Source organism: Cebus imitator, unplaced genomic scaffold (assembly GCF_001604975.1).
Source record: "Cebus imitator isolate Cc_AM_T3 unplaced genomic scaffold, Cebus_imitator-1.0 Scaffold356, whole genome shotgun sequence".
Classification (NCBI taxonomy): Eukaryota; Metazoa; Chordata; class Mammalia; order Primates; family Cebidae; genus Cebus; species Cebus imitator.
This window is the reverse complement of record NW_016107671.1, coordinates 2377086-2383940: the sequence shown is the minus strand read 5'-3', so window position 1 is coordinate 2383940 and position 6855 is coordinate 2377086. Positions and strand designations below refer to the sequence as shown.

The window sequence follows — 6855 nt, the reverse complement described above, 5'->3', positions numbered from 1 at the left end:
AAACTCCGTCTCAAAAAAAAAAAAAAAAAAATTGCATACCATTAGGAAAGATATACCATATGGCTGGTGATTGTTACTTCCCTTTGACCAAAATGTTGTTTACTTTGTTGATTCCCCATCAATCATTTAGTGGATGGTTTTAGCACCAATAAATAATTCTCGACTGAAGGAGTAAATTTCTACAGGGCTTGTAAAGTGATTTTCTGGTTTTTTTGCGGTTTTTTTGTATAAAAATATAGTACTTTGTATGTCATGAGAAACTTCTAGGAACAAACCAGAAACTATTCCTGGAAGTATAGTCTTAACTTAATTTCTCTTGTCTTTTTATTCCTTTTGCATTTATGTGGTTTTTTAAAAAAAAATTTATTCATTTTTTTTGAGACAAAGTTTTGCTCTGTCACCCAGGCTGCAATGCAATGGTGGGATCTTGGCTCACTGCACCCTCCACCTCCCAGGTTCCAAAGCTTCTCCTGCCTCAGCCTCCTGAGTAGCTGGGATTATAGGTGTGACACCACATCCAGCTAATTTTTTTCTTTCTTTCTTTTTGTATTTTTAGTAGTGACAGGGTTTCACCAAGTTGGTCAGGCTGGTGTAGAACTTATTACCTTGTGATCCTCCCACTTCGGCCTCCCAAAGTGCTGGAATTACAGGCCTGAACCCCACCGTGCCTGGCCGCATTTACGTGATTGTTATATCAAATTGGATCTTTTTTCCCCCGTGGCTTTTTCTTTTTTAAAACATCATCCTAAAGTTGTGTATATTTAGTGTGTTCTAGAATCAGCTGCACTTTTGAGGCCAGTGGCCGGTTCTTCGGGTCATTTTTGTCTCATTTTGACTGACATCATTTATCTTGGAAAGTTTCCCTGCACTGCAGGCTTACTTGTACCTTCCTCCCAGACCTGGAATTGGCCATTTCTCCAAGGAGCTCTGGTTCCTTTTATTGGAGAAACGTATTAGAGACAAGATTGAGGGTGTGTCCATTGCCCAGGGGTAACATTGTTTAAAGGACATTTTAAATGCTAGAGCATTTAAAAAAATACATTTTAAGTGTATTTTTAAAAATCATGAGTCCATATTATATTTCTAATTCAGTTTAAATGGTATAGTATTTTTACCTAATTTCCTAGCTCCTAGTTGTATTTTATAGTAAAAATTTTGAAACAGTTATATAAGTACTTATTTTCTTTGCTTTATCCTGCAATATAAAGAAAGTGGTTTCAGGCCAGGAACAGTGGCTCCTTCCTGTAATCCCAGCACTTTGGGAGGCCAAGGTGGGCGGATGACCTGAGGTTGGGAGTTTGAGACCAGCCTGACCAACATGGAGAAACCCTGTCTCTACTAAAAATACACAGTTAGCTGGACGTGGTGGCTCATGCCTGTAATCCTAGCTACTTGGGAAGCTGAGGCAGGAGAATCACTTGAACCCCGGAGGCAGAGGTTGCAGAGGTCCCCCAGGTCCCCCCATTGCATTCCAGCCTGGGCAACAAGAGGGAAACTGTCTCCAAAAAAATAACATAAAGTAAATGGTTTCAAACAATGCTGATAGTAGTAGTAACCATAAACGTACTGTATCATGTTAAAAAATTCTTTAATGTATGTAGCTATTTTTGTTCTTAAAATGCATTTTTTTTTTTTTTTTGATTTTTTTTTTTTTTTTTCATCTATTTAAGAAGTGCATTGCATTTCTCCTTTAAGACTCATTTTATTTTGTTTTACTTTATTTTTGAGACAGAGCCTTACTCTTTTGCCCAGTGGCGTGAAAGATTTCAGTGGTTCATGCAGTGGCACGATCCTGGCTCACTGCAACATCTGCCTCCCCAGTTGAAGTGATTCTTCTGCCTCAGCCCCCCAAGTAGCTGGGATTATAGTGCCTACCACCACGTCCAACTAACTTTGTATTTTTGGTAGACTCAAGAGTTTCATCATGTTGGCCAGGCTGGTCTCAAACTCCTGACCTCCAGTGATCCACTGGTCTTGGCCTCCCAAAGTGCTGGGATTTCAGGCATAAGCCACTGAGCCCAGTTTTTAAAATGCCTCCGTCTAAACATGTGTAGTCAAAGAACTCTGTTCTAAAGTCATTTGAAATCCTTGTTTCTGAGGAATTATGTTACGAAGTCAACATACAGTTGGGTTCGTTTGTTGTTTCCAAGTTAAGTGACTGCTTTTTTAAAAATGGATTTGATTACTATTGAGATAGGTAATATATTTCTATGATTCAACAAAGATACAACTCAGAATTAGCTCCTTCTGCCCCCTTCCCCCAGTCACATTCTTTGTCTTATGTAAACATGTCTTTTTTGTTTGTTTCTGGTTTATCCTGCAAGTGGGTTTTTTGTTGGGTCACTAGTATATATTTCTCTTCACACCTATTTCCCCCACTCCTTACATAAAAGATAGTATACCATATATACCTCTTTGTATCTCACTTTCCTTGTTAACAATATGTCCTGGACATAGCCCTTCCTTTTTTTTTTTTTTTTTTAAATAGCCTCGCTCTGTCACCTAAGCTGGTATGCAGTGGTGTGAACATGGCATACTGCAGCCTCCCAACTCCCAGGCTGAAGTGATCCGCCTGCCTCAGCCTCCTGTGTAGCTGGACCACAGGTACACTTCACCACGCCTGGCTTATTTACTTTTCATAGGGATGAGGCATCACTGAGGTGTTTCCCAGGCTGGTTTCAAACTCCTGAGCTCAAGCAGTCCTTCTGCCTTGGCTTCCCAAAGCGTTGGGATTATATGCATGAGCCACTGCGCCCAGCTGAGATGTCCCTTCTTAATCATAATCTTTAAAGAAAAAAAATTTTTTTTTTAGCTGCTGTATAAATGTCATTGTTTGGATACATCATAGTTGATTCAGTTAATCCCGTTGTTGAGCCTTTGGAGCGTTGCCAGTCTTCTGCTGTTGCTAACGATGCAGTAATGAATAATTTTTTTATGTGCGCCATTTTGTACTGACACAGGAGTAGCTGTAAACTAGATTGCTATTAATACAAGTGGCACTGCCCAGTGGGTAAGTACTTACACTCCCATGAGTTATGTGCAAGAGCAAATTCTCAAGCTCACCATGAGTGTAGTGTTGACTATTTGCTATTTCGCTGGGGGCGTAAGTGACAATCGGCACTTCAGTGTAGGTTTCATTTACATCCCTTCTTATGAATGAGAGAGAATGCTTTTTCATACGTTAAAGGCCCATAGGTATTAATCTAGGAACTGTCTATTTGTATTTTTTTCACGATTTACCTATGGGGTGTCTTTTGCTTTGAGGAGCTGTTTATACATTACAAAGGTTAACCCTAAATGAAATGAGTGAGTGGTTTTTTTTTTTTTTTAAGGTTTTTGTTTGCATTTTGACAGCTTTGTTTTGTTTTTTTTTTTTTAATCTTGCAGAATCAAGAGGTTTTGTTTGTTTATATTTAGTTATGTTATTTTTTTACGTAGCTGTGCTTAGAATGAGCCCCCTGTGGTTGGTGAGCACAGAGACATCCCCACACCACACCAAAGAGGTTTTTATTTATGTGTTTTTTTAGAGGCAAAGTCTCACTGTGTTGCACAGGCTGGCCTTGAATCCCTGAGCTCAAGCAATTCTCAGCCTCCCAAGTAGCTGGGACTACAGGCAATGTACCACCATGGTGGCTATGGTTTTCTTTTTATTTTTAAAAAAAATTTGGCGGGGTGCAGTGGCTCACGCCTGTAATCCCAGCACTTTGGGAGGCTGAGGCGAGCAGATCACTTGAGGTCAGGACTTCAAGACCAGCCTGGCCAACATGTGAAACCCCGTCTCTACTAAAAATACAAAAAGATAAGCCAGGCACTGTCATGCACAAGATCGCACCACCCTACTCGAACCCGTGCAACAGAGCGAGACTCCATCTCAAAAAAAAAAAAATTAATCTAGTTATATTTAATACGAATAAAAAATTATGCAGTTAGATTGTTCGTCTTTTAATTTATGGTTATAGTCTGAAAGGCTTTTCCACTCTTAATTTTCACCCATATGTTCAAATTCCTATAAGGTTATAGTTTTTTGTTGTTTGTTTTAGAGTTGGGATCTTAATCTGCCACCCAGGCTGGAGTGCACTGGCATGATCACAGCTGACCGCAGTCTCCATATCCTGGCTAATTTTTAAAAAAATTTTTGTAAAGATGAGATCTCCTTGTGTTGCCTAGGCTGGTCTCAAACGCCTGGGCTCAAATGATCTTCCTACCTTGGCCTTCCAAGACAGAGTTATAGTTTTTATAAGGTTTTTTTTTTTTTTTTTTNACCATGTTGACCAGGATGGTCTCGATCTCTTGACCTCGTGATCCACCCGCCTTGGCCTCCCAAAGTGCTGGGATTACAGGCTTGAGCCACCGCGCCCGGCAATTTTTGTGTCTTAAGTTGATTTTGTTATGTTTCAGTTTTCATCTGCTTTGTGATTCCTTTTTTTTTTTTCTGGCTCACTGCAACTTTAGCCTCCCAGACTCAAGCAGTCCTTTTGTCTCATCCTCGCAATTAGCTGGGACTACAGGTGCCTGCCACCACACACCTGGCTAGTTTTCTGTATTTTTTTTATAGTGATGAGGTCTCACTTTGTTGTGCAGGCTGGTCTTGAACTCCTGGGCTCAAACAGTCTGCCCACCTCAGCCTCTGAAAGTGGTGGGATTATAGGCATGAGCCACCAAGCCTGGCTACTGTTTTGTGATTTTTTTTATTTAAAAAAAAATTTTTTTACTATTTTTAAATTTTCTTTTTCTGCAAATCGTACATTCCAGTATTTTTTATTTTTTGAGACAGGGTCTTGCTTTGTCATCTAGGCTGGAGGGCAGTGGCATCATCATAACTCACTGCAACCTCCACCTCACAGGCTCAAGTGATTCTCCTGTCTCAGCCTTCCAAGTAGCTGGGACTACAGACATAAACCACCATACCCTGCTAATTTTTGTGTTTTTTGTAGAGACAAAGTCTCGCCATGTTTCCCAGGCTGGTCTTGAACTTCTGAGCTCAAGCGATCTGCCCACATCAGCTTCCCAAAGTGCTGGGATTACTGGCGTGAGGCACTGTGCCCAGCCTACAGTAACATTCTCCCTGTGTCTTCAGCAGCAGCGACAGTCTGACAACTGGCAAGTTCCCATTTCTGTTCTAGCCCCATTCTGAGCTCCTCATCTGCATATCCAACTGCCTAATGGATCTGTCTGCCTGCACGTGTGCGGAAACCTATACCCTGAATGTACAGAATCTCAAATTTGATCTCCCTCCTGCAAGTTGCTTCCAGCCAACTCACCTTCTCATGTTTCTGTCATGTATGTTTCGGTTTAAATCATGCTCTGAACCTTATCTCTGACACATCCCAGTAGGAATTGGTGATTAAGCTTTTTCAGCTTACATAGTGGATGGGAGGGGGGATATACGTGTAATAGAAACTTAACTGTTTTGTGATTTTGCTTTTTTATGTGATTTCAACTTTATAGAAGAGTTGGAATAGTACAGAGAATTCTCATGTCCTTTACCCAAATTCACCAATCATTTGCATTTTGGTTTTTTGTTTTATTTTTCCTTCGCTCTTTCTCCAAATGTGTATATTTTTTTCCTTAATTATTTGAAACTAGTTGCGGACATGCTTCCTTTATCTATAAATACATCAGCATGAATTTTCCAAGAATTAAAACATTCTCTTTCATAACTACAGTACAGCGATGAAATCAGGAAGCTTAACATTGATACATTAGTATTATTTAATCCAAAGTCCATATTCAAATTTGGTCAATCATCCCAATAATGTCTGCTATTGATTAAAAATATTTTGAGGGGCCAGGCGCCATGGCTCATTCCTGTAATCCTAGCACTTGGGGAGGCCGAGGTGGGCGGATCACCAGAGGTTGGGAGTTTGAGACCAGCCTGATCAACATGGAAAAACCCCAACTCTACTAAAAATACAAAATTAGCTGGGCACATGCCTATAATCCCAGCTACTTGGGAGGCTGAGGCAGGAGAATTGCTTGAACTAGGGAAGTGGAGGTTGTAGTGAGCCAAGATCATACCACTGCACTCCAGCCTGGGCAAAGCCTGGGTGACAGAGCTGGACTCTGTCTCAGAAAAAAAAAAAAAAAAAATTAGAAAAAATAAAGGGTCTTATGTTTGCTATTTTTAAGATTCCATTTGGGGCCGGGCGCGGTGGCTCAAGCCTGTAATCCCAGCACTTTGGGAGGCCGAGGCGGGTGGATCACGAGGTCAAGAGATGGAGACCATCCTGGTCAACATGGTGAAACCCCGTCTCTACTAAAACTACAGAAAAAATTAGCTGGGCGTGGTGGCGCGTGCCTGTAGTCCCAGCTACTCAGGAGGCTGAGGCAGAAGAATTGCTTGAACCTAGGAGGCGGAGGTTGTGGTGAGCCGAGATCGCGCCATTGCACTCCAGCCTGGGTAACAAGAGCGAAACTCTGTCTCAAAAAAAAAAAAAGATTCCATTTGATTATATACTAAATTCTGACATATATTTGGTCTGTTTCTGGACTTCATGTTTTCATTCATCTTCCAGTCTGCGTTCATGTACCAATATTTATTTTTTTACTATTGAGGCTTTATCATTGTGTTTTACTTTGTGGTTTGGCTAGTCTCCTAATTGCTCATCCTTTTCAGAGTTTCCTGGCTATTCTTGCTTCTTTTTCTTTGTAAATTTTAGGATTAGCTTGTCTAGTTCCAGAGGGGGAAAAGAAAGAACTTGTTATTTGTTATTTTTATTAGGATTGCATTAAATTTATAAAATAACTTGGGGATAGGAACATTAAATATTCCTGTGTCATGTATGTGATAAGTATACTGATTTCCTTTTGGATCCTCTGGGGTGTTTTAAAAATTTTTTCATGCAGGTTTAAATG

The 6855-nt window shown here is 40.4% G+C and overlaps 1 protein-coding gene across 10 annotated transcripts in view; it reads left to right on the top strand.

The window, feature by feature from the left end:
* Positions 1 to 6855, top strand: part of ZNF146 (zinc finger protein 146) — a 66115-nt gene that overhangs the window by 42454 nt on the left and 16806 nt on the right. The window lies entirely within an intron of this gene.